The sequence below is a fragment of the Lingula anatina genome, chromosome 9 (assembly GCF_051362555.1).
Source record: "Lingula anatina isolate TDL-2025a chromosome 9, LinAna3.0, whole genome shotgun sequence".
Taxonomy (NCBI): domain Eukaryota; kingdom Metazoa; phylum Brachiopoda; class Lingulata; order Lingulida; family Lingulidae; genus Lingula; species Lingula anatina.
The window spans coordinates 15,526,609-15,553,511 of NC_141775.1; the positions used below are offsets into that span (position 1 = coordinate 15,526,609).

The 26,903-nt window shown below is 38.4% G+C and overlaps 1 protein-coding gene across 2 annotated transcripts in view; it reads right to left on the minus strand.

The window, feature by feature from the left end:
• LOC106158124 (uncharacterized) overlaps positions 1-19,112 on the minus strand; it is a 29,636-nt gene extending 10,524 nt beyond the window's left edge. For both annotated transcript variants that reach the window (XM_013534014.2, XM_086995857.1), the window contains exon 1: positions 18,691-19,112. The gene's annotated coding sequence lies outside the window, so the exon portion shown is untranslated. The remainder of the gene's footprint in view (positions 1-18,690) is intronic.
• Positions 19,113-26,903: the final 7,791 nt, after the last annotated feature.

Sequence of the window (26,903 nt, forward strand, 5' to 3'; positions counted from 1 at the left end):
AACAACGTCAAGAGTAACGATGCGCTACATATGCGACACAGTGGAACAGGGATGCTGCTAGACATCGATTTTAACAGCCACGAGTTTCCATCGAACTACAACGCTCTTGATCGAGAAGATATATTCCACAGCCGGTTGCTCTTATTTAAGGCGACATTTTGTCTCTGCCTTAGCAGATTCCATAATGTTATTAAGTTTCTCTGAAGACCTTGAAAGAGGACGATTTTCCGATTGTCTGTTATTACGTTCAAACCAATTACAACTTGTGACAGTGTGTTTTTTTCACATTTAAGGCTACATGCACCCGTTTCGAGGAATGGGTCTAACAGAAGCCTGTCATCTTTAAGGGCGGTTTTCAGATCAGAGGAGATACATACACAGTCCGACATAAAACATCGTTTATACAATTTATTTCTGCATAAATGTATCCGTCCCATGACAGTGCAACTTTATTAAAATTAAATCAAAAGTGTACAATGAGTACTGTTGGTTTGGATGGAGAGAGAGCGAGAGAGAGAGAGCGAGGGAGAGAGAGAGCGAGGGAGAGAAAGAGAGAGCGAGGGAGAGAGAGCGAGAGAGAGCGAGAGCGAGGGAGAGCGAGAGAGAGAGAGAGCGTGCGAGAGAGAGCGAGAGAGAGAGCGAGAGAGAGAGCGAGGGAGAGAGAGAGAGAGAGAGCGAGAGAGAGCGAGAGCGAGAGAGCGAGAGAGAGAGAGGGAGAGCGAGAGAGAGAAGGGGGAGAAGGAGAGAGACAAAGGAAAACAGTTTAGCAGTAGTATAACATGCCGTTATTTTCTGGAATCTATTCAGAAACGGTTTATTATTCCTGGTCCCTTCGCGCACACAGGAATCTCTGTTGAAACAGTCCCAATGGCTAGCGACACGTCTCTTAATCAATATTACATGTATATCAGAAACAGTTTCATCAGCAAATAAAGCCCATTAGATCAATAATAGTAAGCTACACATGCGGTTAAAATAAACTAATAAGCTTCTTGGCATTCTTTTTAACAACTAAAAGATAATCTTGTTCTTCTAATCAGTTCCGTCTGGTTTATCATCAGGGTTGCAGAACCCAATCGAAACGGATGAGATTGAAACGAGCTGAGTGCTCAGTAAACACAGATTTTTCCAATCTCAATGAATAAAAGAGGAGTCCTTGATTGATTACACCGATGTAGAATATGACCCCATAATAGACGGCGTGGGAGACAAACTAATGTTTATAATTGCCAATAAAGGTCATGGCTTAGATCCTACATTGATTTTGATTATTTCTGTGCTGTTTTGTCTCGGTCCATTACCCTGCTGTAGTTTCATTCAGAAAATGCCAGGAATGAAATACCACAAGATAAACTGACGTCGGTCGAGTATTGGCATAGATTACTAACAATGCTACAATCTAACAGGAGTCATTTCTTGTTATTGTTTCAAAAACACGCAAATTTGAATATAGACGTCATTCTGTCGGTCGTTCTCATGTGGATATAGTTACAGTAAAATCTTGTCAATAAGTCCAAATTTCATGTTGAATATTATCGCACATTTACTTCCGCAGTGCATTTATTCATGGAATGTTCCGTCTGCTGTAATTGGCGGCTCTCATATAGAAGAAAGCTTATAAACATAAGTGGAACACTTTGTCACAGTGCACTACCTATTATTGGAGGTGATATTACATTGAAGGGGGGGGGGGGAGTGGAGGGGGACAAGAAGGTCCCATGGGGGGGGGGGAGGGGGGGCTAGTGATCATAGTTTAAGAGACATAAAATCATCAAATCAGTGTTCACTGTTCCGCCTGTTAACATCACCGGGTATAATGGCCTCATTTCACGAAGGACGGAGAAAAAAAGCCGCATTCAGGAGTCACGATAACTGGGTGCCTCACCGATCACAGTAAGTAATATGACATTTCACGCATCTCGCGAAATGATATATAGTATCTTTCACGGATAACGAAAATATACAACCCACATAAAAGTGACTCAAAAAGCGAAGTCAGGCATATAAAAAGTCCCTATTGACCCGCATCCCCTTCTGTCTCTTCCCTCGTAGACATCAGAAGAGTTATTAAAAAAAACTAAAAAAAATCTGTTGCCAGATGGAGATCTTGCTGCGAAAGACGATGCCGAAACTGTCTAAAGCTGCGTTATATTAAAAGCCTTCACCATAGGAACGTCTTGGAGACTAATAATGTCGATTTCATGTGCACATTTGATGGCGCTCACGATTCATTATTTCTGCGATTTTAGTCTTCGGTGTGGACAGGCAGAATGTGCTTATAATGGTTTCATATTACCTCCGCCATCAAAAGGGTTATGTTTTATCGGTGTTGTATTGAATGTTTGTGGGCAAGATGTCTCAAAAGCTCATCACAAATTTTGATGAAATTATCAGGTATAGATAGTTATCCAGAGTTAAACAAATCGATTGCAATTCCAATCGAATCCATTTTTGTTTATTTTTTTATTTATTACATTTTGTCGCCGTTATATTGACCTTTGTAAATAATTGTCCCTTTTCGTTATCTGGCAAACTACAAACTGACATGCAAGTACACATAGCGGGTACCACAGGGTTGTTTTCCCCGCCTGTATCTACTTCACTGAGCCTGTATTGGGTAGATTTAATCTTTCTCCTCTATATCAATATCTCCCGGCGTATCTGTACCTGCTTCTCTCCGAACAAAATGATTCCTGATAAGATCGGGACAGTAAAGTTCCCTCTGTTACCCAACTGTTAATAACAAATCCAATAAAGGAACGGAAGGCCGAGATCCCCTATCTATAATCCTGACAGGGCAAATCTTATTAAAGAGAGCAAGAATGAAGACAGGGAAGATACTTCGACCCACGCTCAATGAAAAAAGACAAAGAGAGCTAATCATACAATTAGCTCTTTGGGGAAGTGCAGGATTAGATTTACCTTTGTGGTTAGTATAATGGAATTACATGTACTTCACGTATTGTCGCTTGACCTTGCCAATCAGATATTTTTGCTAAACACACGTCTGGTCTTAGTTTTTTTTGTAAACAAAAATTTTCATTGCGGGTACTTGTGTCGCCTAGTTAAAAATCTACTGAAGAAAAAAATCATGTGTTCTTCCTTGAATATGACAAGACTTTTTATACATCATTCAACAATGCTCATCACCTAAAATAAAAAAAAACTGTAAAGAAAAAAATGTCAATGGAAGGGGGGATTGCAATTACAAAACTATTATTGAGTTCAAATCATATAAAGTGTCGTTTCACTTGGTGGAATAGTTTGTCTTGTTTATTTTTCTTTATCTTTCAATTCTCCGACCTCAAATAAAATAAAGAAAAAAGTTCCCAGACATTGCAACAAGTAAATATGACACCTTAGCACATTGACTGCCCTATACCAGTTATAAATAATGTTGATCCGCATAGCTAGTCTCAGTATATCTCAGCAATTATACATTTAAATGAGTAAATGAGTAAAAAAATACTAAAAAAGAAAACAAACATCAAATTGGAGTCTTCAGTTCTTTATAACCTTGGCCCACAACAGGGATTTTTTTCATAAAAATAAAGCAGAAACAAGTATGCTGAATAGAAAGGGGTGTCTTTCTGTCGAAAAGATTGCAAGGTGCGGTTTCTATACCAGGCGGGATATATCCTTTTACTGTATTTAAGTGTGGTGGCTTTTATTATTATGTACTGAGAGGGATAACATTGCATTGCACAGTATTACATGTATATTGTTTTGCATTGTATCATTGTATTGCATTGTATCATATTGTATTGTATCATATTGTATTGTATCGTATCGTATTGTATTATTGTATTGTATTGTATTGTATTGTATTGTATTGTATTGTATTGTATTGTAATGTATCGTATTGTATTGTATCATATTGTATTATATTGTATTGTATTGTATTGTATTGTATTGTATCATATCATATTGTATCGTATTGTATTGTACTGTATAAGGTTTCAATTCACAAATAGCACTCATACTGCTATTTTACGTCGTCTTAATAGGAAATTAAACTGCAAAATAAACAAATTCAATAAATCCGTAATGCCTTGAGTACTTAAATTTGTCATTTTTAAAACGTTTACTCTATACTTCATACTCTAAAAAAGAAACACAAACATATTTTTGATGGCTCCATTAATTTATTACTTGTGGATCTTTGGAATGCGCTAAAAGGCTTTCTCAACCTATAGACCCATGATGTATGTTACAAAACGACCTACTTATCAAAGCCGTCGACATTTTATTTGTGACAGCTATGCCTCCGGCGTTCATACAAATTTTATAGTTAAATGTAAAAATCAGTCACTGAGGACCTATGTAGAATAAATATAAGCACGCAGTTATTCCCTATAGGAGGAACTACTCGGAATTAGAACCGCAGTGACGCTATGATCAGGACAACTATCACGCCATTGTTAATAACACACAGAGAGAAAATACATGTGCGCTCTTCTTATTTCAGTTCCAATAAACCCTTGCAGTATTCATACATTATAGATGTAGTCATTAGCGTGCCTATGCCGACACATCAGCCCAAGACGCTGTGTGCGTGTGTGCTTGCGTCTCTCTCTCTCTCTGTGTGTGTGTGTGTGTGTGTGTGTGTGTGTGTGTGGGTGGGTGCGTGAACATGTGTCACTTTGTGTGTTTCTATGTGTATGCGAATGTGTGTGTGTGCGCGCGTCTCTCTTTTTTTTCTTTTTGTATGTATGTGTGTGCGTCTGCGTGTGTGCGTCTGTGTGTGTGTGTGTGTGGATCGATCTCTCTCTCTCTCTCTCTCTCTCTCTCTCTCTCTCTCTCTCTCTGTGTTTGGGTTTGTGTGTTTGTGTTTGGAGGGATCGCCCCGTAAAGTTAAATTGATGGATAGATGAACAAAACACAATTAAATATATAATAATCTCTCAGACATAAACTCTTCAGTGTTATTTGGTTATGAAAGGATGATTAGTTGAAACGTATATACATGTCCTAAAAAAAGAAAACAATAACGCAGATAAATCGGAATAGAAACATAAAATCGGAAAGACGAAGGTTGCATAAAAAACAACACGTTAGATAAAATGATACATGCACGGTTGCTTCTTGTGGATGAATTATATATAAATCACTGCGTGTGGATGGTAGCTTTCCATTAATAGTCAATAATACCTCTTTATATCATTTGTCATTTTTGTCACAAACATATATAATTCATAGCAGAGTCGTAGATTTAGAGTACAGGCAAAGAAAAAAAAACGACAGAGAGAGATAATAAGAATCAGGAATATAGGGGGTGAAAATGAGAAAGAAGATCACAAAAAGGTGCACATTCGAAACAAACGCCTTTGTACTTAGTACTTTATAGAAAATACAATGCCAACGACAACAAACGCCAAATGCAACTTACATGTACATCAATGCACATAACCCTTTGTGAACTATTTTCCCACAAGCGGAACGCTCAATTAAAATGGCGACTGCCTCCGTCGTCTTCCACCAGCACGTGTTTGGAGGTGATGTCATGCCAGACCCACTCCAACGCCATAGAAACTGTTTGATCAATGAACGGTCCTGGTAGTTATTGATGATTAACTAGGCGAAGAAGAGTTGGTAATTGGATTTGGACTTTTATAACACATGTTGAATAAACGTGATATTCATTATGACTCCGACAGCGACATGCAACAGAAGATCCTATTAATAAGTCACGCGATGATAGCGTTTATCAGGCTAGATTCACACAGCAGTTCCTTACTAAACTAGTTTTTATTTACAAAAGTATATGTTACACAAGTTCAATTGTTTTCATTGCAGTCAAACCGTTGGATCCACCGACCGATTGACATCCGACTTTTCGTGTGGAGAGGAAGGGTTTCACCTTATTTCGAGTTAGTCGTTCCCAAGCGCCCTCGAACCGTTCCTAGGTAGATCCATCTAGCAGAGTGGAAAGGAGACCATGTGTTGCGCAACTTGATATACTGCTTTTTTCATTTCCTTTGATTTTGGTGCAACATTGTAATGATAGTATATTACAGTAGCTAGGGTATGTTCTACAACAATGACATACGAGTAAGCCGTCTAATCATACGCCCGCCTGGGTGGTAACTCTATGGAGAATTAATTAATTTATCGATCATGCTCCACAGTATATCGTCACTGTGCAACTAAAGGTTGGAATTTCCCAGACATTAGCTAAAGCCGCGTACCGGTGTAACAGGACTGGTTGTCCGCTAGGAATGGAAGTCCGCTTCACATTACTTTATACAGGTGACATTCGTCCCATTTACCCAATACTCCAACTAACCCTAACCTGTACTAATCATATGTGGATCCGGATTATTTTTGAGGTGTAAGACACCAGTTACGATTTATGTCACTTTTTTGCATGTTTTACTGTACATTTTTTTCCCTCTGGGGTCGGGGGGGGGTATATTTACACTGTCCTATTTGTCCGAAATAATGCTTTGCTTCGAAATACCTGCATAATCCTAGTACTTTTAATGGTCTATGTCTGTATTACCTCTTAACAGTTAGTCTAGTCTACAGGGTGACGCTATTTGCTTTGGTTTGGGGACGGTTTCTACATGTACTAAGATAATATGGAACATTCGTTTCCCTACATTTGTACGTCGACCAACACAACAGATTAAAAAAAAACTAAGAAACTAAGAAACTAAAAACTAAGAAACCATACCATTATACCAAAGGCAATCTGTATGAGAATCTTTTGGCCGCTTTAAATTGTTTTGTTCGAGGTTTATCAAGGGCAGTTTAGGTGAACAATGTTAGGACTGATTCCCCTTGTGTTATTGAGATTATAGATGGCCACGCCTCATTGTAAAGAACGTCCTTTGAAAAACCACTGCATATCTCTTACTGATGTAAATTTTGTTTTAGCAGCAAAGAGCCTAATTTCAATGTAATTCACAGTAGTCATTACTTTGTGCAAAACTGTCTGGTTTAAAAATCTCGAACAAGAGGCATGTCGATGTGATTTAACCTTCATCGTTGCAAAAAGGTCCTTCATCTTTGCCCAAACGTTTTACAACATCTCAGAAATAATCAGCGTGTTGTTCCCATCAGACGTTTGGCACGGGTAGGAAGAGTTATTTTAATCCTCTAACGAGAATCTATATAATTATCGACAAGTTACGTTGTTGGCAAACCTTCCAACAGATACAATGATTAAAGTCTCCAAGGGCCAGGACTAGACAAATAAGCTTCATTCAGTCGACGGTTATGCAATTTTGAAACGCAGAGAGCAATTTAATTTTCAGGAAATGTCCTTATGGCTTTATCAGGTATTGTTCTACAAATTCAGCGTACTTTTATACGACAACCAATCTCAGCGCTACATCTAAGTAAACGTATAATCTGACGCTTTTGACAGATTAGTTTTTTGAACGATGTGGTTTGTGGTCTTGGTAAACAAAGCGGACCGGGGATTTCCGCTTCAGGACAATAACCTTTTCTGTTATCTTGTGTACTTTTTGTCTGTGTGTGATGTGCGTCTCTAAAGAAATGGGGGGGGGGGGGGGGTTGTAGTTCGGCATGTATTATGTATTTTGTAGTTTTAGAAGTTTGCAGACAATCGTGTTATTTGGTGGGAAAAGGCTGTTTTGTGTATAGGTACGAGTGAACAAAACTCGAAGCACCAAGACGCAAAGTTGTAAGATAATTTCTATCCCTGACTGTGACTAGCTAATCTTATATTATCCCTACTGCTACATGTACATGTACGAAATCTAGCTTATTCTGAAATCATTTGATCCACAGAACACCCACACACACACACACACACACACACACACACACACAAAATGTCAAAACAAATCACGTCGAAATCACAAATGACGAACAGGGCTTGAAGAAATGCAACAACTGTGCATACATGTAACTTGGCACAAGTATTTCAGGCCATGTTGGAATTGCGCGTCTGCAAATGTCAGGTAAGTTTTAGCCTTAACTGTCATTTCCAACAGACGTTTTCCTGAGAAAAAGGTCTGCAATTCCTTTATGACTCGAAAACATAAAAGGCTACGAGGTAAATCAAAATATGAGAACGAATTAGAAATAAAAGCACTGTTATAGGTTTTACCTTTCATTTCTATAGAACGGATCTTCAAAATGACAGGGATATTCAGAATACATTTATCAATTCTTCGGCATCGTGACAGAACAACAATATATTTTTTATGTGGTACACAGCTGTAAGCTTCTAAAACAACCGATTATATACATTTATTGTAAATATTATCTAAAATGATTTATTTTCCAATACAGCCCTTTGAAGCGATAGAAACATTCAAATATAAAGACCTGATATCAATATTTCTTCTGAAATGGCTGGAAGACTACAGTATGGTGGTTCAAATGAACATGATTCAATTAGATAAGTAATTTCGTTAGGATACTTGTGACCAGTGCACACTCTGATAATATTTAATTTTGGTTGTTTCCGGTACAAATGGACACCTTTCAAGCCGGAAACAAGCAGAAATGAACATTTCAGGTTCAGAGCTATTAGGATCAATCATAAAACAGGGGGTGCAGCCAAATCCTTTAATAAGCTCCTTTTTTTAAATTTTGACTTATAGTCTAGGAATGGTACATAACACGGACTCCACGCACGGAGACTGATCGGGCAATGACTCCTCAGCAGGACAGTATATTTTCAAGGACTTGGTGTGAAAATCCATTAACACAGCATACCTTTACTATTTATACAAAGATATGAGAAACATCCATCATTGCAATTCAAGAAGTGTCAACATTCAAACACGTTACCTGTGACGACAATTATAGAGATCACTGCGTAACCATAGTCAAAGCAATGGGTTCAAAAAGTCAAAATATAATAATAATAATAATAATAATAATAATAATAATAATAATATATCTAACATAATAATAAACTCTGACAATTAAAGCTTATATTAACACTGACATTAAAACTAATTCAGAAAATTGGATTAGCAATGTCTCCTTCATAAAAATAGAAAAAGCTAGGACAGATAGACAAACAGACAGACGGACAAGGAGATCAAGAAGAAAGAGAGATGGAGGGAGAAAGGCAGGGGGAGAGAGAAAAGATTGTTTTTAATTTTATATCGCCACCCGTCGCGAGATTTGACGTACTACATGGGCATGTAGTATCTGTATAGAGGAAATTGCTGTACAACAACAAGGGAATTGCACGATCAGGAAAGTCTTCATTTTTGGTCTGGCCGTTTGACTTTCTTTATCCCTGACTTTTCAAGAAATAACCGAAAAAAATCACGATAATTGAGGGGACTCGACCAAAGCTACTTAAAAAGAAATAAGCAGTTAACACGTATGACACCTTATTAACATTGCACTGCGATTACGGAAGAAAGATTATAGGAACTTGGCCCCTGTCGGTAGTAATTTTAACGGCGGAAACCATTAGTGTGTTAAAAGCAAAAGTCGGCATTATATTTTCGTGAAATGACTACAAGTCAGGGTTATGGCAGCAAAAGGCGATTGTCATTTGCCTTTTAAAGGCCCAGATACTTGTCTGCACTCGTAAAAAAGACTTCAACGTGCAGGGGTACCAGAGGGCCACAGCTTTTAACATTTGTCGACGTCAATCCTGGCACTGCATCTCCGCTAGGGGTCTCTGTTTAAATTATTTATACTTTTTGCTGACCGACCCCAGCGAACCCTAGTGTTAAGAGAAAGAGTGAGGGGGGGGGGGGAGAGAAAGGGAGAGAGTGGGGGAAAGAGAGAGAGATGGAGAGAGAGAGATGAGGGAAAGAGTGGCTTCTTATTTGATGTCGCCACCCCGGCGCTGGATGCGAAACAGTGGTTCGGTGTTTTGGAGGGCAAACAAACGGTGCCACTTGGTGCAGTTTAGAACTATGATTTAGCTCCTAAAATTCTAATATCAAGAGGGCGATATTGGTGTGATTTTTTCCAGAAACCGAGGGTGTGTCAGGACCCCGCTGACATCTCCCTAACTCCACCCCTGATACATGTACATACATGTACCCCGTAAGGCTTCTTTAGTAAACTCTCTTTGAGGCAGAAAGGGCCAGGGTAAGGAAACAGGAGGTCAAGGTCAGCTGTAGTTTAGTGGCGAGGTCAATGGCAGGACAATATAGAATTAAGAGTTATAAGATTCCCGCAATTTGACTGGCCAAAGTGTTAAGACTTCTCAGTAAAAAGTGCAAATTATTTATAGAAAACGTGAGGGTAATACAAAAAGAATATCACTTGTGTTTGTTTATAATGAAGCAACGGCGGGTTAGAGGGTGACGGCTTGCAAGTGCCCTCCCCCTTCTCCACCCCTTTCCCCCCTCCCCCCCCCCAAAAAAAAAAAAACATACAAAATATTTAAAAAAATACAGAGCGAAATACATGAGCCAATATGTTTTTTCATTACTTAACCTACATACCCACTTACATCATCTTGCATTAATTGCCTTCCTCTAATGTCCCCCTCTCCCCCCCCTGCCTAATTAGTACAATCTCAAATCCGACAGAGACGAGCCTTCTAATGCGAAAAGGTTCTAAAGTTAACAGTAATTGAGCCCTATAAACAAGTACGCAAGCCAAAAAGGTTAATTTCTCAGACGTTCTTAATTACGTCAAGTCAAGGTGAAGTCAGGTTATCATTAAAGATGAAGGCTTGGAAATGTTCAACTATGGGGGATAAGTGTATGTACATGTAGAGCAGGCTTGAAAACGTTTAATTGTGGGGGATAACTGTGGAACTATTGGTCCGAGTTTGACAACCTTCTAACAACCCTCCGGGGAGGGAGGGGGAAGGGTTCTGTGAAGGTCCCTTTGCGTTGGTTCCACTCATCATTACAGACTTATCGGGCCGGACAGCCTTAAAGTTAACCAGACACAAAACTGATGGCTAATTTAGGAGAGAAGAACACTAAAACCCCCTTTCTTTCCTTTCCTTTTCTCTCTCTCTCTCTCTTTCATTAATTCATAGCATATCTAACCCTTCATATATGAAGACCAAAGCGGGCTGGAGTAGTTTTTTTTGGCGTAGTTAATATCGCTTAAGAAAAATATATGAAGTAGAAACATTCACAATGCTGCCCATTCCTCAACTGTTCATTTACTCTAAATTCTGCTTGTGAACACAACTTCGGATATAAAAAATAAAAGTCATATTTAGGAACACATCCACAATTTTAGACACTTAACACTAGCGTGGTTCACCTAAGGCTTTGTAAATAGGAATTATTTTTTTGTAATAAGGAAACCAATTCACAAATGTATACTAAATTTTTACGTCAGTCATCGGTCATAATAAAGAATACTTTGACGTACTTAAAGATTCTTTGAACATCAGATAATCGGCTTGGGATTACTTCACCAAATTTCCCCGTGGATCACTCAATGGCATAATCATATAGGAAAAAACATACTTCTTTTTTAAGTCATTTCCTTTGTATTAGACTCTAGTTTCATGTCTGTGGCGTCTTAATATCACTAATTTACCCTCACTATCACGGTACCATGTTCATCCTAATGTCTGCCATGTTAATTCTACTCCTAAGGCGGGAGCAATGGCGGGGGGGGGGGGGGGGGGGGGGGTAGTACACCTCAAGTACACTTCAGCTTCAGAAATCCCCTTTTCCGCTCATCCAAAAAAGAATAACAATTCAGAAAAGCGAAACCAAGCTATTCCCATCACTGTATTCCATACAGGACATTCAGAAATGATGATCCAAGGACTAACTGATCCGCCGACTAAATATGGCCGACACCACTTCAAAAAGCGATGCCCCCAATTCCCAGATGGTCTTCCTGCCTTCACACGCGCCGTCGTCGCAGGGTCTAGCAATTAAACCTTGGAGTCGTGATTTAATCCGTTTAATCGCGCGTGTGAAGTCGGGGAGACCATCAAAGTGGGGTCGGCCATATTTAATCTGCGGATCAGTTAGTTGGCGGATCATCTGTTCTGAATGCGGTCTATATTATCGTACCACTGCACTCGATCGTCTTCTATACAACATTTGCAAAAAAAAAAAAAAAGAAAAAAAAAATCCATCCACTCCCCCTCATAACAGCAGCTTGGGTTTAGATTCCTGTTGACGTCAGCTCTCCATCACCCTGCAGACGTTTTCTGTCAACCTGAGTTTGATATCACTGACCATGAGTCACCCCGAAATGGGATATTACCTATCCTATATAAACTAGCATCTTGGGTCCAGTTTCATCAACAGTGGATACCGCTATCCCATGGATAACAGCATCCTTTGGATAAAATTATTATCCTCTGGACAGTTATCCTGAGAGTAGCAACCTTATTTAACCACTGGAAAGCAATATAAGAGGCAAAAATAAGTATCTAGTTTTTAGTTAACACATCTTTACCCACAGGATTTGTCCAGACGTTAGCAATTTTATCCAAAGTGTGATATCCAGTGGATAGCGCTATTCATGATGAAACTTGCCCTGTAGTTCAGTGGAACTAAACTAATCCAGATTTCCAGGGTGACATATCAATGTAATCCAACACCCGAACATCTGATAAATTATTTTGCCGGAAAACAAACGTGCACCTGTGATTCTACTTAATTTCATCCTCCAAGGAACCGGTCTTTTAGGGATTTAAAGCCAATGTGTTGTACTAAGATGTTTAAAAAGATTAGGGTTGCCTTTCTGGTAAAACTGATTATTTCTTTGATTAGCTTACGTGGGTTTGTTTAGTACAGTCGTTTCATCTTTACAGCTGTTTCAAAGAAAACTTTTCCGGATTTGCTTACGATTATACAAGTATGTTACGTTACATTACGTCAATATACACTTGGATACGTCAAGTACGCAGACTTTGCCTTCCGATAGTAGGCTATGCTTTCACAATGAAACGAAATAATAAAGATACCGTAAAACTACATTTGTTTTCTTCAGTTTAGTTGCTTAAAGATTTTTGTGCTTTCAATATTACCGCCAGAAATTCTTGATACGTCACAAACCACAGTATGACGTCATAGATCGCTAAAATAATATGTGATTATTAATAGGGTCATCAATGTGCAAGACAATATTGAAACTTGCTGGAGATACACACACACACACACACACACACACACACACACACACACACACCAATAGTTAATACATTAGTAAGTGGTTACTTAATAAATTGATAAATAAATAAATGATTTACGAGACGTCTAATTCTCGCACGCTGCCTTAATCATGTTTTTTTCAGATTGAATTTTTCCATTCTTGACTTTTGCATAAGAAAAGCTTATCTGCCGTATAAAGAGATATCCTAGACATGCTTTTCGTGTCACCTTCCAGGCAATTACAAAGCACAACATGCATTTACCATTAAAATTGCGTGTACCCGATATTTGACGGCTTTTGCTAAGCGATGTCTTTGTTAGAAAACCCCCAGAGCCGCCGCATTCAATTACCGTAGATTACGATATAATGTATAATCCGGATGTCGCACGGCTGTTTTGGTTGAGTGAGCCACAAAAGCGGAGAAATGGTGTGGAACTCACATTTATATTCAGCGGCAGCAATGTGAAACTGCCGCTGACAATTAGATTTGGCTCAACCAGAGCCTAAACGTTTTAGTTCCAACTGTCGGATCGTAGATTTTAAAAGGGGGGAGTCGTCCCTAGATGAAATATGTTTTTCTTTCTTTTGCTCACGAAATATGCAATAATAGCCAGGATTCTTATACTTAAAATAATATAATAATTATAAAATAATAATAGTTTGTAGTGCAAAAAAATTGTAGAGGAAAACAGAAGAGGGGAACAACAGAATTAAAACTGAACAAGACGACACTGAAAAATAATAAAATGTTAAAAATTGTGGCATTTTGTTGTAAGAGTTCATTCAGCACAGATACGCGGAAATCCCGCAGGAAATCTATTCAGTATCTAATCCAGAATTAAGCGGCAAGCTTTTTAATGGGTCGCCATATTTGATCTACGGATATGTTAGTCCACTGTTTTGAATGTGCTCTTAGATATTTCAGTGAGTCGACTTTTAGTTTCTTGCGAATGTTGCATTTTGACTTAGATGTTCATCAATTCGAATTTGACCTTTTCCTTGTTCAAGGTACCTTGCAATGCATCGCCAAAGAGTCAATTTGTGCATTAAGCAATCCTGACATTTTCTGCGTCTTTCAACCTTTTTTTTTTGCCTTCGATTTAATTCGCCACGAATATTCTGCTATTACCGTTTCTTATACAGTTAGCAATGTCCAAAAGCTTTGAAAAACGCCTGGGAATGGAATTACTGATGCGGATTCTGTTTATACGATGATCCTAATTCCACGGGATAAGTCGGCGTTAGAAAGCAGTTGGAAAAACTGTTTGATTGGAAAAAATGAATTTTCTTTTGAGCTCACACACAGGAGCACAGGAGCACGCTAACTCACAGACATTTACTGGCTCACACGAATACAACAGTCACAAATCCACGAATCTTAATCCTTCCATCCTCTTCACACAAATACATGCGTCAGGGACTTAGAATTAGTTTTATAATTGGCATCACGAAGAATTACTTTTCCCGCCTGCTTCCGTAATGGAATTTTATATAATATTCCTTCGTGGTCTTACCCATGCAGGGCGGTCTATTGGATATTGCCCCGAAATCCTATGGGGTTCTATATGGGACAATGTCCTATAGCTACATTAGAATTTTACAGAAAGTCCGATATAGGATTCTTACACGGTCCTGGGGTGTTTCTTTAGTCCCAAGAGCCTTTCCCCTATTTAAGACGTCCTATATAGAATTTTCCTACGAGTTATTATATTCTGAATGTACTGATCAATGTACTGGTAAACTGGATGTGACGGTAGCACCCCCCCCCCCCACACTTATACACTGTACATGTGTGAGCACATGATTAAATGCCCCCAAAGCATGTGCACCGTAATAAATAAATATGCTGCTATACCATTCAACAACGTCAGCTTGTTTTATTGCTTGAAAGTCAAAGTCTCTCACTTGGGATTTCACATTAAGTAACCCCTGTGCTCGTTAAGTGTTTTTTCGAAGGTAAAATTAACTTTAGTAAAGACGCTTCGCTAAGTATCTCTGATTGACATTTTCTTTCACTCAGAAACACAAATACGTGGGCGTTTTCATAATTGAATCTTGCAAGCATCTTGTTCATAAACGAATGTACATAAACGTGTTAAACGCATTTCATTATCTTTTTACGGCACTTCTTGAAGTGATATTTATGTCAAAAATAGTACACATATTTGGTGTGGTGTTTTACCAGCCTTTGCACTGCGATTATTTCTGTTTTTTTTTTTTTTTTTGCGGAAAGCCTTCTCGGGGAATTTGCATTTTTTCGTCGTTACGTTCTCCTTTCTCTTTATCTCTCTCTCTCCCTCTCCCTCCCTTCCTCCTTCCTTCCCATCTCTCTCTCTCTCTCTCTCTCTCTCTCTCTCTCTCTCTCTCTCTCCCCATCTCTCTCTGTCTGCTGTTTGGCAGTCCTTCCCTCTGTTGACCCTTCCCGTAGATGATATGTTTTTCTATACAGCAAAATATTAAAAATTCGATATGCGCGGGAGATATAGCAGAAAGGCACCAGAGTGATAACAAAATGAAGGACTGGCAGTGATAATGCAATAAACACGTGTATTGAAGTGGTGTACTAGTATGGGAAAACAACTCTGCTCTTGTACACAATGCACATGGTCAGATTGCCGTGCTGCTGTGAGCGAAATGTAACAACAACAACAACAACAACAACTGCTACTACAGCTGTACTACTTCTACTACTACTGCTATACTGGTACGGTTGTCATTTGTTTGTTACCCGTCTTTGGTGATTTGGTTATTTGATTCTGTTTATAAATGTATAGCTTTTTGTAAGGTTTGATAGTAAAGTTATCCTGAAAATTATCTCGTGTCACACACACAAACACACACACACACACACATACAGAGAGAGAGAGAGAGAGGGAGGTTGTGGTAGAAAATTCGAACAGTACACTATATTAGGGTGTTCCCTTTTTAGCATCTTTTTAGATAAGTTATCTTTCACTGCATGAATCGATCCGATTCTGCACTTCAACGATGTTTCATTTTCCGATACTGCAATTGCCAATTTACATGTAGCTTTACCCCAAAGACGTCCAGTAGCATGTGTGGGCTCCGTAAGTTGTTTGGGCCTAGTGGGAGAAAAGTTCAGACAAATGTCGCCACAGAACAGACGAACTTTCACTAACAGACGCCAAAACTCATACCTTTGTCGTTAAGATGCTTATTCCTTGGAGGACCAAAGCCATAGAACAATCTTGTTTCAGAGTGGCTTTGGTATATCACCATTAACAAACTCTTATCAGTTCTTCCGGTTTCTGTTGAACACACTAGCATTCCTGCGCGGCGAAACAGCAGTGATCGATTCCTTATTTCACGAAGAGTATCCATCGGGCTTTTTCATCAATCAAACAATGTATCTTCCCATTAAACGCAAGCAAAGTCTTATCACATGCTACATAATCTATTTTAACTTTAATTTCCAGTGCCGTACATCAAATTGTGGTAACATTTCTAAAAGAACACAAAATGATAATTTACGCTATTCGAACAGTATTTCATAAATCTGGTTTGATATATCAGTCAAATAAGCCGTTCGGTTGGTCAATTTCATTTCAAATGACGAATGAATTCTCAAAAAGCAACGGCGTAATCGGCGATTGGTATTTTGTTTGGTAAACTGAAGCAAAAGTACAAGGTTGACGTTCCTTTTTTAATTTTAAAAGTATGTTTCATCTGATTGACAAAAAATGGATTTCCAGGTGGGATCGTTAACAATGAAAATATTCGACCAAGCTAATGCTCGCCAACTCTGCGGGGAGTCTGGCCGAATACAATCAGATCAACAGACTAACGTGTCTCCTGGTATTACATATGGCTTGAATACAATACAAAGAAGCTGGTGATTTTCCGAGTATGTTGGAATGAAAATTCATTGTGTACGATCTCTTAATGTAATGGTGGGCTCATGGGGAGACGGTCAAGTGCCCTCAGCTTTTTACATTTAGATATACATGTACCTGTACCCATTTTCTTCACTCCCCCATCCATCGCTACCTCCCCCCCCAAAAAAAAAATAAATAAACAGTAATAATAAATAAATAAATAAATAAATAAATAAATAAATAACACGAGCGATACAAGTCATAGCATAAAATTTCCCGGCTGTTATCTTCAGTTGTATATTTGCAGAGAGAAGCAAAGAAAAAACTTTGCAAACGTTGATATGCATATGTCCTGCTCTGATATAATATAATCAATAGAAAAAAAAAAGATACAAATGAACCAAACCAACTTTATGGGCGTTTTGACAGGCAGTGCTTTAACAAACCAAAATGAGGAATTGCCCAACGGTCAACACGCTAACAGTTTCGATATTAACGCACATGTTGTTTTCTGAAAAAAAGGTGCGCACAACGTTTTAATTGTTGTTGGCACTGCATAGCAGTCAATTTGTGATCATGATCTGAAATATCAGTAAATTGTGTTCCAATAAAGAACGTATAACCGGGTACGTACGTCATGACTTGACGTGGGTAATACATTTACTAATATATGACGGGGGAGCTAAAAAGATGTGGTGATTTCCACTAACGATTCCTATGAAAATAGAGGGGATAGAATATTTCCATGGTCTTCAATTAAGTAAACACTACGTATGTCATTAGCAACGTTCTCATAAACAGACAAGTATTAGACTTAAGTAACAACGCGACCTATGGTATTTATTATATGGTGTTTTACTTTCTAGAACGTGTAAATTACATTAATTTTGTCGCCGAGTTATTGGTGTTATTTAGACCCTCTACTACGTCATACTCGGATTAAGACCGACGTAGGTTTCAAATATGCTTGCGTCTGTCGTAATCCAGTGTCGTAAATGAAGGTGAAGTACCCTCGGACGTGTGCGGAGACCAATTTCAAATGACAGTGGCGGTATAGTGACCGTTATAGACTTGCTAAATAACTCAAACTAGGTTTCACACCAGGGCACTTAGACATATGTATTACCCCGATATCTGTAAATATGGTTACAAGTAATATGAAAAACAATTCATATAAAACCAATAAAAACATTTTGAAGACACAATAAGGCGTTAATGTAAGAAACACTTATGCCGTTTGTGAGATGGAACAAAATGGACATGTACAAGCACGAAAAAATGTTGACCTTTTTCATAATGACTCCGCCGAGTAATTTCTCTTGTCGAGTAATTTCTATGGCGTTTTGCACTATTTGACAAGTAACGGCAGAATCAACACGTTTGTGAAAACTCAATTAACTTCAATTAGCGTTGTCGATGCAGAATGTTTAAAACCAAACACCATATCTTTTGCACTGGTACACAAAGTTACACCTGGAACAAAATGACTAGAAGGCGACGAGATTGTTCAAACACCAGGCATGGGTAAGAAATGCCGTATATAGAGATGTAAATATATAATAAACTTTCACAATGGATGTGTTGATACACCTTGTCATTGCTTCAGTCAATAAATACTGGAAAAACAATTCATACTGGGTATTGTATTGCAGGAGATTGTATGATCTACGTCCTGCCATCTATCTGACAAACACTTCTTAATGTCACAGTCGACAATAGATGTCCAACGGGGACAGGCCATGGCGGTAACGATAATTAAAAACTTGTAAGACAACGAATAAGTGGACACAACAACTGATATGTGAAAACTTACCATTAATGACATCAGGGCTACTTAAAGAGCTTGTTTTTGCTGAACCGTCTTCTTCAACCTGAAGTTTTTAATGAACGGCGCGCAGTTCCTGGCTTAGAGTCTGCGTTTAGAGCCGTTCTGAATGTAGTTTCCCCTCGGAATTAATCTAGAAAAGAGAGATTATGTCCTTAATTGCTCTGCCTTAACAATATGAAGGAAAACCCTTGATTCTATCGATTTCGCAAAAAAAGAACTCTTCTATATCCTCGACATGTCATCTCCGTCGCTCAGAGGCTCTCTGGCCGGAGGCGTTTCCAGAGAAGAGTTTTAAGTAGCGTGTGGCGTTTTTCTGTTGGTTGGTTCTATGGAAACGCAGCACAGGTTGAGCGCACACTGCAGTACACGGAGCCGGCGCAGTAATGAATCTGCGTTGAGGGAAAATGATGCACTCGCCTCGGGAGATTTTTTTTCAGATTGATGTCACTAGATTTGGGGATGGCCCTCACTTTCTAAGGTGAAATTCCTCGTCATACGTCAACCTTTTGCTTTAGGCATATTTGTAGACTAGTAATGTTCAAGATAGGATTAATTTCCCGCCGCATTGAAATAAATGGTACTTATTACCCCATTCTCTCCCCCTCCAGCCTCCTCCTTGTCTCTCTCTCTCTCTACTCAGTAAGGTAAATGATCTTATATACTGCACGTAACGATCCAAATACTACTTTTAAAGACAGCGTCTTTTATTAATAACTACAGGGTAAAACTGAAACAACCTCTGTCGCAGCTGGCAAATTAATCTTTTCCAAACAATGTCTTTCTTGGAAAACGCTTTTAGTGCGTTGGGTTGCATATACTCGGCACAAGAGATTAACTTACTTCGCACAGGTGATAGAAGCATTATACTATGAATGTTTAAATGGTAAGTGTTACTTTCACATCTGAGGCACTTATCTTTTAAAGCGGACCGCCTCGCGGTGGCAAAGCTGCTCTTTCCCAGACGATTGAAATGTTACAGCATGGAAATTATATCGAACGCTACTTTTATGCTATTAAAACCTTGATTTCCTGATCACTGAATGTGATTATATGGAATACACTCACCGTCACCGTTAGTGAAGTTTACATGGCAGAAAAAGTATCATAGTAGGTATCTTGAAAGCCAGGTGTTAGAGGCCAATGAAAGACATACACTGGATAGAAGAACATTCCTCGTTGGTGCTATAAAACTCGGGGAGTCGCTTGGGTGATAACGGCCACAAACATTGTCAAAGATGCCACATACATTAGGTGTCAGTGGTTTTGCTAGAGTATGATGTCAAATAAATATATTTAGTTGTCTTAAGTTATCACGTTTTAATGGAAAGCATCTTTCTTTTTTGTACTGGTCTATCAAGTGGTCGCCTTACAAGGTGTTATGAATGGAGACACCGCAGTAGACTTCTATACCTACTGTAAATGCATGCATGCAATCCTTTTTTATCCAGGACATGGGCAACAATGTTTCCTAAATAAATTATAAAAATGGGTAGTAGTATATACTTACTTGTAATAACACGCTTGTTCTAACCACAGAAAATCTTTTGATTTGTATCTTTTTATAAATGGTATCCACTCCATCAGCGTTCACAATTAGTATTTTTTCTATACGGGTAAGTCAGCTATTCACTACTTTCCCTAACAATCATATTTCTGAGATCAGTTTGGGTCTCTTACGGACATATTCCAGCTATCGGGAAGTCGGCGGATTCAATTTTTGTCCCTTCTAGCTGCTACATGTAAGAACAAAATTGAAAAAAAAAGAACACTGTGATTCCAAGACAAAATCTCAGAAAGTCAGAGAAGTTATATAACCCATGCCACTAACTACGGCTGCAAGAACACTGGAACAATATAATGAATAACATCAACCAAATTTAGATCTCCACTGACACGGAAAACCACTTATAGAATCTTATTCACATTAAGCCATAGTTATTGCAATCATCTTCCAGAAAATTGATATTTTAAGGGTCGCGTATAAATCAAAATGCCTCCGTGCGTTCCATGATGAGAGGTAACTGTAGTTAAACAATGGCTGTAGGAGACGTTAAAAAGTACAGAGGCAGGGCGCAGTGCTTTAAACGCGCGACATCTACCGTTAATTAAGCAATTACATCACTTTCGTGTCTCAATTAACTTCCAATTTTCATCTCCGTTCGTTTTAACTGTAGCACAACTTTTATGGTGCCAATATTACCGTCTTTACTGCATGCCATCTGTCACTTTCTGATTTGAGCAAGGATTAGGCGTGATTCATTTTAAAACAAAAATTAATGATTAGACCTTACATTACTTAAAACGTACACTCTAAAACATCGTTGTTTGTTGACTTACTTGAAAATTAAATTAAGACATGAATGCAAAGGGTTTCGTTTTGACGCCATTTGTTTTAAGATTCTTATAACAAAGTATGGATAACGTCAACAGTAATAGTATCACTGCTGTGTAGACCCGCTCCTGTTACTACACATTTCCCTAAGTTGTTTGACTTGGCTAAGCCTGCAAGACGAAAATGCTCTGTAACACTTTGACTTTGCATAATCGGCCTTAGGAAGTTCGCAAACAACTGGTCCACGAGTTGCCTTACCTTCATAAACTACTGCCAGTAATGAAAGCGATTTAGTTTTTTAAAGTGACAATGAGACATTGCTCAAGATTGACAATGAAACGCAGCAGACTTTACAATGACTGACTTCGAATAGAAGTTTGGAGTTTCTCAGTCTTTCACAAAATGGGTTAGATACTGGTGAATTCAGTTCATTTAGATCTAAGAAATGTACTTAAAATCGTTACTTCCTGTACGATTCCGGATAGGTTATACCCATAGAGAACATTTCTGGAAATTTCAGGAAATCTAAAGTGTATAGTATCTCTTAAGTGATAGTTGTAATTTTACTAAACCAAACAGGGGAACCTTTGGCAACCATTGGATCTCTCTTTAGAACGGGATACTATACGATGAACAGATAGTGAAAATTCAATAAATGAATACGCGGGTGGCCTGTTGTGTTTGTCGATAACAATTTTAATTAGAACAGCACGGTACTACATATTCGACTACGGTGTAAATACAACTCACGGCGGTTTCCCCTGGAGTCAATTGATATTCAGAAGGGTTTTGACATGAACTTGGCCTGTGCAAAGCAGTTTTAAAGATAAAGCACTTCATTCTTAATCGAGAGCGCTCACGTCCAAGTACATCACAGGTCAAATATGCGTATCCAATCTGAAAGTTTTCTGATGCCTTAAATTGCTTCGCTTTTCGTATAAAAGCTCAAGATATACATGTACATGCCTGCTGGAACTCATATGAAGTATACGTTAGGGTGTTTCATTTTAGAATAGCATGAAAAATCACAATGACTTAAAGACGTCTGTCATAAGTGATGAACATAATATTAAAGCAAACATTAATCACGCCATATGTAAGACCCCATTCTCACAGATTTTAGATCGATCTAATCCTGTGGGGAGTCTCACTAGATTACTGTCAGCTTAGCCGGCTTAAGCGTCTGTCCCGCCCACTAAAAGCTGTAAGGGGGTAATTAACTGTCGTTGCACGCTCGGCTGACTGCAATTTAGCGTGAACCCCCAGGGAGTTAGGTCGATCTAGATGGATCGATCTAAAGCTCTGGGAATGCACTCTTAAGACTGCAAGGGAATCGTCGAATTATATGGCGGTATATATTACAAGATGCTTTAGTGATAGAAAACACCTGATATGCATAATCTAAGGAGACTTTGGTTACCAAACTAATCGAATTCAGTCTTACCGTGTATTTTTTGCAATGTTGCATGTGTACTTGATGAAAGTGTGTATAATAGATAGTTTGTGTACTTATGCCAAAAGCATACAAGACGCTTATTCTTGCTCAAAGCTCGTGTTGACAGTACAACCACAAGTTGACAAGGCACATTTCATTGTTAATGAATTATGTTCGGGACAAATTGCAGCAAATGGAATCACTTGATGGAATAATGGTTTACTTGATCACAATATCTTGCATCTTGACTTATTTCCACGTAAATCAGCAATGTTTATTGGATACAGGGACAATTTTAAATGACACGATATCTTGTTGTTGAATACAGCTTCTATTTGCAGAATTCACACTTTCGGTGAACAGGCTAATAATACGAACCGTTCACTCAATTATTACGATTATCGAAGTGAATATTTTAAATATTGATCCAATTCAAACAAGGATTTGCATTTCTATTCATCCTGGGGTTTGATTTAAGCAAGTGCACGTGGAGTTAAACTACACATGTTCCTGCAGCCTCGTTTATTTAAGCGCGGAAATACGAGACACTAACGCCGACAAACGCGACAGTGTAACTGACAAAAACACCGCTCCGCCAAACGATAACTTAGAGTAAAAAACAAATGCTTGGCGCCAACGTGTTGCACAGTGTGGGGTACCTTTTGCATTTTACCAGCTGTTTGTATCTTTGAGAATTAAGTTCAGTTCATCTGGCTAATTTTTCCTTTTGCAAAGATTGATAATACCTCATGCAGGCTAACAGGTTTTCTTTTCCGCTTTTTAGATTTTAATGAATGTCAGCCATCTTAATTGCACGGAATCCGTGATGCTATTTTCCGTATAGTGAGATTACGGCTGTAACAAGATAAGCCACCGAAATGTCGATAGGTTACTAATCTTACCCCTTAGATCAGAAGTGCAATGAAAACGTCACTCTGCGATGTTTTAATTATTTCATATCATATCATACGTTCGCGGAAACACGGAAAAGTATTTAAAGATCGTATTTCTTCCCCGAAAGTGGTAAATGCAAAAAACGTGTACATAAATTCGAAACTCGAAAAGGAATACCAAGTAAGAAAACAAACAGTCTTTAGAGAGGAAGGCCTTTTTTTGTAGGACGATTATGATGGTTTTTCTAATTATAAATTTATCTAATCTGATTTCGAATGATTTAGGCATTTCGGTAGCTTTTGTCTTCTAAAGTACATGTATATTTATTACTATAATTTTAAGTATTCTATATTTACACTTATTATCATTACTTTACTATTATTATTATTATTATTATTATTATTATTATTATTATTCCATTAAAAAAACGTACATTTTGTCAGTGATATAAGTAAACATAATTGAGCAACTAAAGAAGAACCTATCCAGGTTTGTCCAGAAGACTGAACTGTTAGTTCATCATTGTGTTGCAGGGGAGGCACGGCAAATAAGTGGTTGTCCCTTAAAGACGCATTGAAATGTTTGGCATAAAATCCGACCAATTACCACTACATAGTTTCAAATAGCTTGATTTAGAAAAAATAGGGCACCATTTCATTTTAGGCGAAAAATGATGTTTGAACAGGCTTTCGGCAAACCGGAAGGACGGATAAGTAGGTAAATTTACGACCAGAAGAAAGTGTTAAATATCCTATATGGTTGATTGAGTAATTAATTTGGTTTTTGCCTTGACATGTTGCTTTTATTTAAATCGTATAAGAATTCGCTAGAAGTGGTTTACCGGTTGGTGCGTATTAGGGGATCAAATCAACACTTGCTCCATCCTTCTGTACCCTTTTTGCCCCCAACCCCTTAAACCTTAATACCTGAAACAGCGCGAAATTCGTAAAATAAAAATGTTGGTCTAATACATTTTAACTGTCCACACGGTCTCTTTATACAGATTTAACCTTCTGTTAAGAGCGCTAATTACTCCCAATGGCATTCCCAATAGTCCAGTGACGATAAAATCCTTGCACTTCCCAGTTTCCTTTCTTTCAGATGATTTATGAGAAATCTGGTCAAGTGTAGAACCGATAGACCAGCGGTAATTGAAACCTTTCTAATGGACCGAGATTGGATATTGTTATACAGGGGTTTGCCATTTATATATCTACCTCGGTGTCTTGTACTTGGACTGTATTTGGTTATCTTGTGTTATTTTGTGACATAAAAGGCCTGCTTTATGGGAAAAAGAAATGAAAGAGAGTTTTGGGTCAAGCCGGGGGGGGGGGGGGGGGGGGGGGTTGATAGATGGCCAGACTGAACAAACGCAAAAAGACATGTTTGCCCCTAACCCTCGAAAAATAAATAAATTCATTTATGCTTACTCTTAGATCCTAATGTTCATAGTTTTTCTACATGATAAAAAGTGAAGGATATTGCCCATTTCTATAGTTAAGGATACGGATATGTACCAGACTGATGTTGACTACACTGTATTCACAAGACAATCACTACCTTCAATAAAAATACTTGATAAGAAGTGTTTACGCTCAATCAGCTAAAGTACATATTTTAGTGTTCTGTGAAGTTATTGAAAATGGGATATCTGATACTACTACTACTACTACTACTACTACTACTACTACTACTACTACTAATAATTATAATAATAAAACCTCACTCCACATTTACATCAGCCTTGCGTGCAGAATAAAGATGAAGACTTTAAGTCCTTAAACATACCATTTAAAATAAAACACACAGTGGAAAGTTTAGATTATATATTATCTTGATTTAATATTTATCCCAAATTCATCTATAGAACGGTATTACTTGAAGACAAAAAACGTACCACCCAGGTTCAAAATAAAATTAAGACATTTGAAAATTAAACGGTATCTCACTGTGCACTTGCTGCATCTCTTTACATTCTTAGAGTTATCTGTGTCGCACGTATGTGACAAGTGTCCCTTTGGACGCGGCTAACGGTCAGAAATTCAACCTAATGAAATACGAAATACATTTAATCATCTTTGACTCACAAACGCTCAGCGTGTTTATTAGAAGGCTGTCAATTGGGCTGTCGTTTAGCCTGTAGGGCAGTCAGTATGTGGTACCCAAGGCACGGTTGCGCTGACACTTTGTCAAACGGCAACTAATGGTTTTCACGGAATCGCAGCAGAATATTTTGACTGCGTGCTGAGAGCCTTTGATAATTCAAAAACTGACGACGTTGGAGACTTATATGTCATTTTATCATTGAGTTTACAACGATGTCCCTCTGGTAGTAGTATTTGAGATCAACTACGCTGGTGGCTTTTCAAAACTCATCGCTTATCATTTTTGGATTTTTGGAATTCTTATTTGCCAGCAGTTCCTACTAACTTCACAAAGCATGCTATTTATTATAATCCATTTTAACTTGGGCACAAGGGAAATCGGACAAATAGCTAGAAGGGGGTAAGGAAAACATAATGATAAACGGGGACAATTTTTGTATGTGGTCTTGGGGAAATACTAGTACTGTACGTTTCCAAAATATAATACTAAGAATTTATTTCTGCAGGGTGCATATGGTCGAGCGTTAACATAACAGGGTCTTTTCAAACTTTGAAGAGAAATGACCTCGGATCAATGCGCTGTCTGCTACTGTTAGTTTTCTGCTCCACCAGGTTGCGAAATCGGTCAGTTTAACTCATGCAGGTTATATACCAAATTCTGCCGAACATTTCACCAGGCATGTCAGCTCGGTTTTCTAGAATGCGTCTGATGGTAACGCGCAGCACCTCGTTATACAATCTTGCTTGTTTGAAGGGAAAAGGGGAAGGGTGCATCTCAGCAGCTAAGGGGGGGGGGGGGGGGGGGGGGATGGGCAACCCCTCTAAGTCTACCTTGTAAATTTCCATTTTTCATAAAGCACTATCAATCTTGAGTTTACTGGTAAAAAGATCAATGACTGTCAAGTTTCTTTTATTCGCTTGAAGAATCGACCGACTGACCTTAAATGACCATAGTAACGGTTCCTATTGACGGCTCCGAGATGGAACCCATTCCTTGCTATCCAGATACGACCATTCACATGGGGGCAATTTTGGGGAAAATTCTATTGAAATTGTAAACGAATCGACTGCCCTTTCTAAGTCTGTGTGGAAAAAGTGACCTTCTAGGTTATTTTTCTTCATTTGCAATCAATTTTCTTTTAGCCAATATGTGGATAAACTTCATTTGTTTTTTTTTCATATGAAGTTGAAAGACGATATCAAACTTCGGTGAGTATTGATGGAAAATGAACAAGGGGCATGATGAGCTGCATCTGGTCATTTGACCTCATTAAAGAACCTTAGAGCGCATTCAGAACGGCAGACTAACAGATCTTCGGATCAAATATGGCTGACCCACTAGAATGCTTGTTGCATAATCCCCCCACGGAATCTATTCAGTGTTTAATCGAGAATCGAGTGGCAAGCTCTTTAGTGGGTCGCCATATTTGAT